Raw genomic sequence first — 11,986 nt, forward strand, 5'->3', positions numbered from 1 at the left:
AATTTTGAAGTCAAGGTACCTTTAAAATATACATTTTGGCATAACTCAACAGCTTTTGTAATCAAATGTTTTTGTTTAGTTATGAATATCAAAGAGAACATAATCCAGATTCTCTGTGTGGTAGCCATCTTTATGTGGCTTATGTTTTATATTACCTTGAGCCTTGAGCCTATTGCTTTAAACTGCACCATTGTAAGCCTGAAACGGCGCTGTGGCTGCTGGCTCCGCCCACTTCAGCTTCCCAACATGGCAGTGGTACGTTTTCCGCCAGCTCTGGGAGTCATCAAGTCTCAGAAATAGTGGGTCTAAGCTTTTATCAAAGCAGCATGTAGCCCAGAAACCTTTTTTTAAAAAAATACTAGTAAAGACTAAATCTACTACGCAGCATAATGTGCCTCTGGCAGACTCCTCATTCCCGCCATACTGCCGGTCAAACGCACTCGCCAGGAACCCGCCAGTGTTCAAACCTGAGTTTTGCGGCATCTAGCTGCTCATATGAGACAAGAAGCAGGAACCTGGTTTTGGCTCTGTTTAGAATTGGTTATTAAATATTCTCAGGTTTAAGGTGGAAACTCGAGCCGTTGGACACCATTTGTTGGTGGAGGGCTTCTCTCCAGGTTCCCCAAGCCCCGCAGTCCCACAATCCACTTATAAAATAATCACTCAGACGCTTATATCACTTATAAACTGTATGGCCGTGGCAGGCTTCTTGCTAACTGTTCTTTTATCTTAAATTAACCCATTTCTATAAATCTATACCTTGCCACGTGGCTGGTGGCTTACCAGAGTCTCTACATGCTGCTTCTCCTGGCGGTGGCTGCAGTGTCTCTCCCCCAGCCTTCTGCTTCCCAGAATTCTCCTCTCTCCTTGTCCCACCTACCTCCTGCCTGGTCATTGGCCATCAGTGTTTTATTTATATAGAGTGATATCCACAGCAAATACCTGTTTGAAATTCTCAAAAATAAAGATTAAAAAGAGAGAAGATTAAGTTTGGTTCACAGTGTCAGAGGTTTCGGTCTGTAGTAGACTGGCTCCATTAGCTTGAGCCATGTGTCAAGACAACCGCAGGAAGCATGTGGTGGAATGAGCTGCTCACCTCTGGTAGCCAGTAAGCAACAGGAGAAAGAGGAAGGCACCATTGTTCCATAACCCCTTCTAAGGTGTGTCCCAGTGACCTAACTTCCTCCACCAGGCCCCACCTCTCCAAGATTCCACCATCCCCCTATAAGCACCACTGGCCAAGCAACTAGTCTTGAATACATGGGTCTTTGGTGGATATTTCAGATCAAGTTTTAGCATATACTAATAAGTATATGTTAAAAACAAAATAAGACATTGTTAATAAAATATGTCAAAATGTAGCATGAAAATCCAAACCAGCCTAAATGTGGAAGACAATACTCTTAAGAAACATTTTAAACTTATATGAAATAATTTTTACAAATTTTGTGATATACTTGACATTGATTAAACTATAATACTTTTTTTTTTGGTTGCTTTTTTCAAGACAGGGTTTCTTTGTGTAACAGCCCTGGCTGTCCTAGAACTCACTTTGTAGACCAGGCTGGCCTCAAACTCACAGAGATCCACCTGCCTCTGCCTCCCAAATGCTGGGATTAAAGGCATACACCACCACCACCCAGCAAACTATAATACTTAAACCACACAACTTGATGTTTTGATATAACTGTCTAGGACACCATTAACAATCAAGATATCCAATATCCAATATTGGGATATTATAATATCCCAATATCCATTAACAATCAAGATATCCAATATCCAATATTGGGATATTATAATATCCCAATATCCATTAACAATCAAGATATCCAATATCCAATATTGGGATATTATAATATCCCAATATCCATTAGCTGGTGGATGGGTAAACAAACATGATAGAGACACACGATGAAATATTATTAGCAGCAGAAGTTCTAACAAGATAAGATGAAATGGATAAGCCTCGAAAATACTGCAAAATGAGCCGCCCAGCCTGGCACAGAAGGCCACAGGTGGGATTCCCTGTGAGTAAATGTCCAGAACACGTGAATGTGCAGACAGCAAGAAAGGTTGGGAAGGAAGGGCAGCGGGGGAGAGGTGTTTGCTGCTGATTGGTAGTTGGGGGGGGGGGGCCGCACCTGTGCCGCTCTGTGTGGGGTCACAGGACCTATTTTAGGAGTTACTTCTCAGTTTCCTCTTATTGAGGCGGAGTTTCTCTTTGGCTACTGTGCAATCCAGGCTGGCTGACCCCTGACCTCCCAGGTGACTCTCCTGTCCCTGCTCCCGTCTCAGCACAGGAGTGCTGGTAATATAGACCAGGCCACAGTATCTGACGTTTTCTTGGGCTCTGGAGATCTCACTTGAGCCCTCAGGCTTCCGGGGTCAGCAGGCAAACCTAACACCTGCAGAGTTGTTTCCCCAGGCCCAATAGGTAGGATTTTTGAGGAAAGAAAAAACAAATGGCCTAAAATTAGATGGCTTTAGCAGTTGTACAAGTCTATGAATATGGTAAAAACAAGAAAATGTACATTTTGCCAGGTGGTAGTGGCACATGCCTTTTCTCCCAGCACTCTAGAGGCAGAGGCAGGTGGACTCTGTGAGTTAGAAGCCAGCCTCGCCTACAGAGTGAGTTCCAGGACAGCCAGGGTTACACAGAGAAACCCTGTCCTTAAAACAAAACAAAACAGCAAAAGAAGAAATTGTACAGTGTACTTTAGCAAGATGAATTTTGTGGAATGCAAATTATTCTCCAATGGACGGTTATTTTTTAAACAAAGTAGAAAGACAAAGTAAAAAGCAAAAAAATGAATGGATTTTATTATTTGCCTTTGGATCTACTCATGACTCAGTTTTATAAACCAAGTAACATTTTCTTGTGCAACATCTGCTGTTTCCAATTAATTCAATTAGCATTGGTTTTATTTTTGTCAATTAGCAAAAATAGTTAACATGTTTACACTGATTAGGTAGCTAATATAATCAGTTTATCTTGCATTATTTTCTAGAATAAATATCTACAGCTTTACAAATACCCATTTAGTCCCCTAACCACTCTTTGGAAAATAGACCTCTACCGTGATCTTAGATAGTAAAGCTCACGACACTGAAGGGCCGGGGAAAATGCCGCAAAATGCCAGTAGGCTGAGGAAAGAATGAAGCGGGACTGAACTTTCTACAAATTTTCATGTTTTCTTTCTAGTTCTTTGCAACAAACACATTCCAGAGAAGAAGGCATTTCTATTGCCAGTCTTAAGACTCCAGTAAACAAGGCATTTCTCCTACCTCTTGAAAGCCTGAGCTAGGGTCAGTAAGATGGCTTAGTGGATAAAGGTACTTGTTGCCCAAGCTTGATGACCAGAGTTCAATCCTCTGAACACACATAAAGGTGAAAGGAGAGAATCAACTCCACATATGAGCATGATGGTATGTGTACACCTACACACACCATATACACACACAGTAAAATTCAATACATTTGAAAACTGAGACCTTTTTAAAGGGTACTGATATAAGCACGGGTGTTAATAGGCCACAAAAATGTGTTGTAAAAGAAAATTTAAAATATACATTAAATTTGTATAAGTACTAAAAAGCAGGTTGGAGGTATAGGGAAGAAAGGCCCTGAAAGGGAATGAGATAGAGTGATGCTTGGGCATTTACCTAGGAATATCACAGAAACAGCATGTAAAGTAAGTGCCTAGTGCCCCAAAGTACCAGGGAAGTGGTCTAAAGATTGACACGGTCCCTCACCAACCAGCCAGTTCCCAGCCTGCACAGCGGGAGACGCTGTGCTCCTCACTCACTGACTTCCCAGTTGAGCGCAGAGGCTACACTCTGCTCTCAACCTGCTGGTTCACACCTAACTGTCCCTGCAATGGCTTCAGTCTTGCCAAGGACCAAGAAGGTCTTGAGCACCTCACAAGTGTCACATCGCCAACTCCAGCTGCACTGTGACAAAGCCGAATGCTCCCTTCTGTGATATGGAAAGGCAAAGCAAAAAGGAAGGAAAACGTTGGTAAATGATGCCCAGCTTTCCCACTTCAATTAGCTCACAACCCAAATAGGCAGGGACTTTGTAAATGACATTTCCCAAGTCATTCCACCTGGCCATGGTTTAATTCGGCCAGTACGGGGCACTGGAGAGGGAGACTAGAGCACTGGGTGGGAGAGAGGTTTTCTTGGTGTCCTGCTGGTTCTATGTTAACCAACATTTTGAACTCCTCAGAACATCTCATTACCTACTGAGAGGTGGCCAGCAGGCAGAAAGCTTGTCTCTGGGGCCCCAACCTCAGTTTCGCAGCAAGCTGGCCACTCTTCTGTTGCTGTGATAAACATTGTCGTGAAAAGTGTAGGAGGGGTTGTTCATTTGGGCTAAGGGGTCCAGGGGGGTCAGAGTCCACCCTGGTGCATGAGGAGCAGGAAGCTGAGAGGTTATATCCTCAACAGCAGACACCAGAAAAACGTACTAAAAGTAGAGCGAAGCTGTATCCTCTGAACACCCACCCACAGCAACATACTTCCTGTAGCAAGGCCTCATTGCCCAAACCTCCCCCCAAAGAGCACCAGCCACAAAGAGCTGGAGAGATGGCTCAGCAGTTAAGAGCACTGGCTGCTCTTCCAGAGGACCTGGGTTCAATTCCTAGCATGGCTCACGACTATAACTCCAACTTCAGGAGGTCCAACACTCTCACACAGACATTCATGCAGTCAAAACACCAATGCATATAAAATAAGAAATAAATCTTTAAAAGTACATGAGCCTCTGGGGGACATTCTCACTCACACCACCACACACGGAGGTGAGCTATAATCCCATTGTATAGTAACACTTGAGCAAACAAATACATCAGCTTTTCCTGTTAAGATGGCCTAATTTTTGGAGGGGATTTTTTTTTTTTTTTTGGTGTTTTTCTTATTGACTAGACTCAGATTTGTACAATACTACCCTTAGACAGGCATAACATGTAGAAACATCCATATAATCCTCTTTTTAAATTTTTTTGTTGTTGTTGTTCTTTTGATTTTTTTAGAGGCAGGGTTTTTCTGTGTAGCTTTGGCTGTCCTGGAACTTGCTTTGTAGACCAGGCTGGCTTTGAACTCACAGAGATCCACCTATCCCTGCCTCCTGAGTGTTGGGATTAAAGGCGTGCTCCACCACCACCTGACTATTTTTATTTTTTTATTTGGTGTTTGGGTGTTTTGCCTGCATGTATGTTTTATATCACATGTGCTCAGTGCCAGAGGAAGCTAAAAGAGGGCTCCAGAGTCTATGGGACTGGAGTCACTGATACTTGTGGTCTGCCATATGGGTACTAGGAAACACACCCAGGTCCTCTGGAAGAGCAGCCAGTGCTCTTCATGGCTGAGACATCTGCCAACTTTATAAAGATGCCTTTATAAAGACAGAAAACAAAAAAGACAAGTTTTGCTTCTTGGCTACCTCTTCCCCATCTTTCTAATTACTTAAATTCTCCTCAATTTGAATGTGTACTTGTTTTTAGCATGCTTAACCCACCGATATAAAACTTCCTACACCAAATCAATCAACTCCTAGATGCAAATAAGTGAGTAGCTTTTTCCTATAGTATGTAACATGGGTTTTTTTCCTTTTAAAGATATGGAACGTCTCACGAATTTTCACGTCATGCTCAGGCAGGGGCCCCGTTAATCTTCTCGGTTTCATTCCATTCCAATCTTTGTATATGTGCTGCTGAAGCGAGCACTGTAGCATGGTTTTATAAACTAAAATTTAGTTTAGATGGAGCTGCAGGGCTGCCCGGGAGTTTTCCTTTAATGGGCCTTCACTGGTACTCCAACGCCAGACAAGCACTCTACTAGCTGAGCTGTTAAGACATCCTTAGCCCCCTTTCAGATTCTTAAGTATTTTCCTCTCATCTGTAGACTTGGTGGAGCCTGGTGAGTCAATATGACTTCTCTGGCTAAGATGTATTTAAGTACAGACGAAAAAGACTGTTGGATGCCACATTTTTTTAATTTTTGTTGTTGTTGTTGTTTGAGACAGGGTTTCTCTGTGTAACATCCTTAGCTGTCCTGGAACTCACTTTGTAGACCTTGTAGACTAAAGGCATGCACCACTATGCTCGGCCTTGGATGGCACACCTTTAAAATGAATAAATAAACCAGGTGGCGGTGGCACACACCTTTAGTCTCAGCACTCAGGAGGCAGAGGCTGACTGATCTCTGAGTTCCAGGCCAGCCAGGTCCACAGAGAAAGTTTTAGGACAGCCAGGGCTACACAGAGAAACTCTGTCTCAGAAAAACAAAAACAAAACAACAAAAAGATGAAAAAATAAGACTGAGGGATAATATATTAAAGCAAATATTTAAGAAAATCCTATAGTCGGATGGTGATGGTACACACCTTTAGTCCCAGCACTTGGGAGGCAGAGGCAGGTGGATCTCTGTGAGTTCAAAGGCAGCCTTGTCTACAAAGCAAGTTCCAGAAGGACAGCCAGGGCTACACAGAGAAACTGTGTTTCAACCCCACACACCCAAAAAAAAAAAAAAAAAAAAAAAAAGAAAGAAAGAAAGAAAGAAAGAAAATCCTAGTGCTAAGTACTAAATTTTCCCTCTCTAATTCAAATCCACTGGAAGGCACTGCATTCTGGGCTGCCAGTGAGCCAAGGCCATGCTATTTCCAATGAGGTCTGGAAGTCAGCCATACCACTCCTCCTCTTATCTCAGCTGGGATAGTGGGTAGTGGCTGCTCACTAAATCTATCTGTGTATACTTTAGAGTCTCTCTGTCTCTTGCCAGGCAAGCCCCTGTTTGGCTTCTTTCTGTCATAGGCAACAATTCTCTGTATTGAACTTTGTTCAGATTACTGTTTATCTCCAGAGATTGGAGTCTCACTGGTACATACTCCTTTGCATTCTCCTTCTCCATCCACCTTTCTTGTTTTTTGAAACAGGATCTCATACAGCACAGGCTGGCCCCAAATTCAGTATGTAACCAAGAATAACCATGTGTTTTCATCCTCCTGCTTCCACATTTCAACTGCTAGGAACACAGGCGTGCACCACTGAGTTTATCCAGACTGCTGGAGATGGGACCTAGAATTATGCTAGACTAGCATTCTATTAACTGTTACATTCACAGTTTCATTACTGGATAGACTTTGCTGCCTCCCATGTGTTACCAATGGCTAGTAAGTGACAAGCATCTTCTGTGACTAGTGATACTACAAATCACATTGCAAAACACCCTGGCGGAGGAAGTGAAGCTTTTAGCCTGTTTTTGGTTTTCAGCCTGTTGCACCCTCTCCTGCTCTGGTGAGACAACCATACCCTTACCTAGTTTTGAAACCACGGCTTCAGGCTTGTGCATCCTCAGTTCTTTCTGTCCTGCACACTGTCCATTGTTACTGGAGAACTTATCTCTTCCTTTGAGGGAGAGATAAAAGTCTAGTTTTCACTGTCAAAGGCAAATGTGCCTCTGACCCTTCTGACAGTTACCACCTTTCTGTCTTGGCAGGAATGCAAGTGTTCTACAGAGACACTGGTATCCTTCCTTGTGGTTATTTGGACTATGGAAGCAATGAACCTCAAGGAATTGGATTTTCCTCAGGAATCTCTAGAAGAAGGAAAAGTCTGAGAGTCTGGTGCCAGCCAGGGGGAGCTAACCCCACACACAGAGATGTCACACAGTTCTGACAGTTTGTCAGGCCACTGGACAAGAGTGATTGGAGCTGAGACAATGGTGATGGGAGGGACCCCACGCTGACCAGGGTGCTTCACTTTTGCCAGCTACTCAAACCCACACCTTGTTAGGAACGTGAAACTGGACCGGGGTGGCGATTGCTGGGCCTCTTTCTTCCTCTTCCCAGTGTGACCACAGCAAATAGCTCTCTTCTTGCTGCATTTCCTTATGTCTTGTTTGTTTAATTGGCCTTTTAAGGATGGAGGGCTGAGCCTGGCTTGTTCAGGGCTGCCAGTCCAGTCTCTGACCCTAACAAGTGGTAACGCTTTGAGTTCTAGCATTTACAACTCAGAACCTTAAAATTCCTTTCCCCAGACTCCTGGTGTCTTAGTTAGGGTTTTTATTACTTTGAAGAGACACCATGAACACAACAATTCTTTTTGGGTTTTGTTTTTTTTTTTTTTTTTTTTTTTGAGACAGGATTTCTCTGTGTAGCTTTGGAGCCTGTCCTGGAATTCACTCTGTAGACCAGGCTGGCCTCGAACTCACAGAGATCCGCCTGCCTCTGCCTCCCCAGTGCTGAGATTAAAGGCATGAGCCACCACCGACCAGCTCACGGCAACTCTTATAAAGGAAAACAGTGAATTGAGGTGGCAGTTTACAGTTCAGAGGTTCAGTCCATTATCATCATGGTGGGGAGCATGGTGACGTGCAGGCAGACATGAAGCTGCAGAAGTAGCTAAGAGTCTTACATCTTGTAAGCAACAGGAAATTGCCTGTCACACTAAGTGAAGCTTGATGAAAAAGAGACCTCAAAGCCCACTCCCACAGTGACACACTACCTCTATCAAAGCCACACCTACTTCAACAAGGCCACACCTCCTAATAGTGCCACTCCCTGTGAACTTATGGGGGCCAATTACACTCAAACTACCACATTCCACTCCCTGGCCCTCATAAGCTTATAGAAATATCATAATGAAAAATTCATTTAGTCTAACTTCAAAAGTCCTCATAGCTATCATAGTCTCAGCAATGTTTAAAGTCAAAAGTCTCTTCTGAGATTCATATCATCTCTCTCTCTCTTTTTTTTTTTTTTGAAACAGGGTTTCTCTGTATAGCTTTGCACCTTTCCTGGAACTCACTCTGTAGCCCAAGCTGGCCTAGAACTCACAAAGATCCGCCTGCCTCTGCCTCCCGAGTGCTGGGATTAAATACCACCACCACCCGGTGCTAAATGTTTTCCTTTATAAGAGTTATTGTGGTCATGGTGTCTCTTCACAGCAGTAGAAACCCTAACTAAGTGTGGAAGCCCGTTTTCAGGTTCCTCGTGGCTTTACCCAGCAGGTCCACATAGAAAGGATGATTCGGGCCATGGGCCTGAGTGCAGGTGTCTGAGATGGTCTGCACTTGGCTGTGCTGGGGGGAGGTCTTTTGCTCCACCCCTTGGTGTCTCTATAAATACCCTGGGGCAGAGACAGTAGGGGCCATTGGAAAAGGTTCCACGCCCTCTAGAGGCTATTCTTTATTTCCTATCTGTTTATCTCCACAATCTAAGTCCTTCTATCTCATATTTCCTGCTGATCACACTCGAGAAAACTCTGGGGAGCTGTGGGGTTGGTGGGTAAATGCCCCGCAACTAAGAGAATGACTAACCTTGAAAAGGATTCTCTGATAATCTGGTAACACGGGCATATTAAATTTGAAAAGACTGTTCACATTATATCATACATATTTCTATTTCTAGATTTGAGAAATTATTTAGAAACAACAACCAGAGTTAAGGTTCAGAAACATTACTAATCATGGGACATTTTAAAGACATCTGTTTTTTAAGTACCAGATCTACCTGTGACAATTAATTTTAATCGTCAACTTGACAGATCTAGAGTCATCTAGGACACAAACCTCTGCGTGTGGCTGTGAGGAATGGCCTAGCTTAGGGTAATTGAGGTAAGAAGACCGACTCACTCTGCACTAGCCCATTGGCCAGGGTCTCAGCTGGAGAATTAGCTGAACACCAGCTTTCATGTCCCTCTGTGCCTGACTGAGGCTGCAGTGTGGGTTCCCCAACAGTACCTGAGGCCACCCTGCCACAGGCCCCATAGCCAGATTTCCTGTACCAGGCATGAATCCCCTCCTGTGGAGGAGCCCCAAAAGCCAACAGAAGACAGTCACAATTCCTTTGGAAGGGTGTTTTGATTACTGGAACAGTCTTTCATCCTAAGTTCCATTGAACAATTTGTTGAAGTGGTTATTACTAGTTTTTAAAGTGACTGTTATGGTTGTAAATAATGCATTGGCTCTAGTTCGAGTTTTGACTCCGTGTGTGCCTGGAGAGCCTTGGAAAGATGTGTGGGTGTGCTGACTACATAGTGAGGGACTGTCTCTGGTCGCATTTCAGAATGCTACAGCAGGTGAAAAGCACCATTTTTACACATTAGGATTTGTGCTCTCGAGCACAGCAAATAACTGGTTTATGCTATTTTCACGTAGTAGATTCCTTTTGTTTTTATTTTTCCACTTTCCTTTAGCAGAAATTACTGAGTTATCCACAATTCAAAGATGAGTTTTGTACAACAACAGCAAATAGAGCCAGGCACCTTTAATCCCACTCAGGAGGCAAAGGCAGGCGAACCTCTGAGTCAGAGGCCAGCCTGGTCTACAATAGTGAGTGCCTAGTGCACATAGGATATTTTTAAAGGACATCTTAGGGGGACTTTTACCAGGCTGGGGAGATGATTCAGTGGATAAAGGCCCTTGCTGTGCATGCTTGAAGACCTGAGTTAGAACCCCCAGCAACCACACAAAAGCTAGATAAGATTGTTACTTACCTCAGCTCTTGGCTGTTGGGAACAGGAACTGGGACCCAGTGTCTGCTTCTGTCACATTTGTCTTCTTACCCATGGCTTCCGCGCATGAGTGCATTTCCGTTCCTATTGGCCAGGCTCTTGTCCAAACCAGCACGGTCTGCTGGGAGCTCTGCTGCCTGGAACATCCAGCAGATGCCAGATGCCAAGTAACAAGACCATTAGGGGAAGAGAGGACTCTTCTAACACCTTCTTCGGTGTCTTCCACAGCTTTGGTGGGGAAAACGGACTCCAGGTTCACCACCCTGCTTATGGAGCGGCTCTCTGTTGATTACAGAAAGAAGTCCAAGCTGGAGTTCTCTATTTACCCAAACTTCAGGTTTCCACTACTGTGGTTGAGACCTACAATTCCATCCTCATCACCAATAGCACCCTGGAGAACTCTGATTATGCCTTCATGGTAGACAATGAAGCCATCTATGACATCTGTTGTAGGAACCTTGGCATTGAGCACCCAACCTACACTAACCTTAGCTTTATTAGCCAGATTGTGTCTTCCATCACTGCTTTCCTCAGATTTGATGGGACCCTGAATTTAGATCTGACCGAATTCCAGCCCAACCTGGTATCTCCCCTCACATCCACTTCCCTCTGGCCACCTATGTCCCTGTCAACACTGCTGATAAAGCCTACCAGGAGCAGAGATCACCGATGCCTGCTTTGAGCCAGCCAACCAGATGGTGAAATGTCACTCCCGCCATGGTAGATACATGGTTTGCTGCCTGTTGTATCCTGGTGATGTGGTTCCCAAAGATGCCAGTGCTGCCATTGCCACCATTAAGACCAAGTGCAGCATCCAGTGTCCGAACTTCTGCCCCACTGGCTTTAAGGTTGACATTAATTACCAGCCTCTCACTGTGGTACCTGGTGGAGACCTGGCCAAGGTCCAGAGAGCTGTGTGCTGCTGAGCAACACCACAGCCATTGCTGAGGGCTGGGCGCGCCTAGATCTGATGTATACCAAGCATCAGATCTGATGTATACCAAGCATGCTTTGTGCACTGGCATGTGGATGAGGGCATGGAGAAGGGGGAGATCTCTGAGGGCCATGAGGACATGGCTGCGCTGGAGAAGGATGATGAGGAAGCTGGTGTGGGTTCTGTTGGAGGAGAGGGTGAGGAAGGAGGAGAGGAATACTAACCCATTCTTTAAGCCCTTGGACCGACTTCAGCTTCAGAGCTAGCTGACAGGCATCAGTGCTTCTGTACTGGTTGGTTTTATGCCAACTTGACACAAGCTGGAGTCATCAGAGAGGAAGGAACCTCAACTGAGAAAAGGCCTCCATGAGATCCACTGTAAGGCATTTTCTCAATCAGTGATCAGTGGGGGAGCCCAGCCCATGATGGGTGGTGCCATCCCTGGGCTGGTGGTCCTGAGTTCTATAAGAAAGCAGACTGAGCAAGCCAGGGGGAGCAAGCCAGAAAGCAGCTCCCCTCCATGGCCTCTGCATCA

At 44.6% G+C, this 11,986-nt stretch overlaps 1 non-coding gene and 1 pseudogene across 1 annotated transcript; one reads left to right on the forward strand and one right to left on the reverse strand.

The window, feature by feature from the left end:
- Positions 1 to 5,617: 5,617 nt before the first annotated feature.
- LOC114701661 lies at positions 5,618 to 5,729 on the reverse strand. Its single transcript, XR_003735864.1, has one exon. It is a non-coding gene; the product is annotated as a U6 spliceosomal RNA (small nuclear RNA).
- A 4,773-nt stretch (positions 5,730 to 10,502) lies between these two features.
- LOC114701634 lies at positions 10,503 to 11,674 on the forward strand (annotated as a pseudogene).
- Positions 11,675 to 11,986: the final 312 nt, after the last annotated feature.

This window comes from Peromyscus leucopus, chromosome 5 (genome assembly GCF_004664715.2).
Source record: "Peromyscus leucopus breed LL Stock chromosome 5, UCI_PerLeu_2.1, whole genome shotgun sequence".
Lineage (NCBI taxonomy): Eukaryota > Metazoa > Chordata > Mammalia > Rodentia > Cricetidae > Peromyscus > Peromyscus leucopus.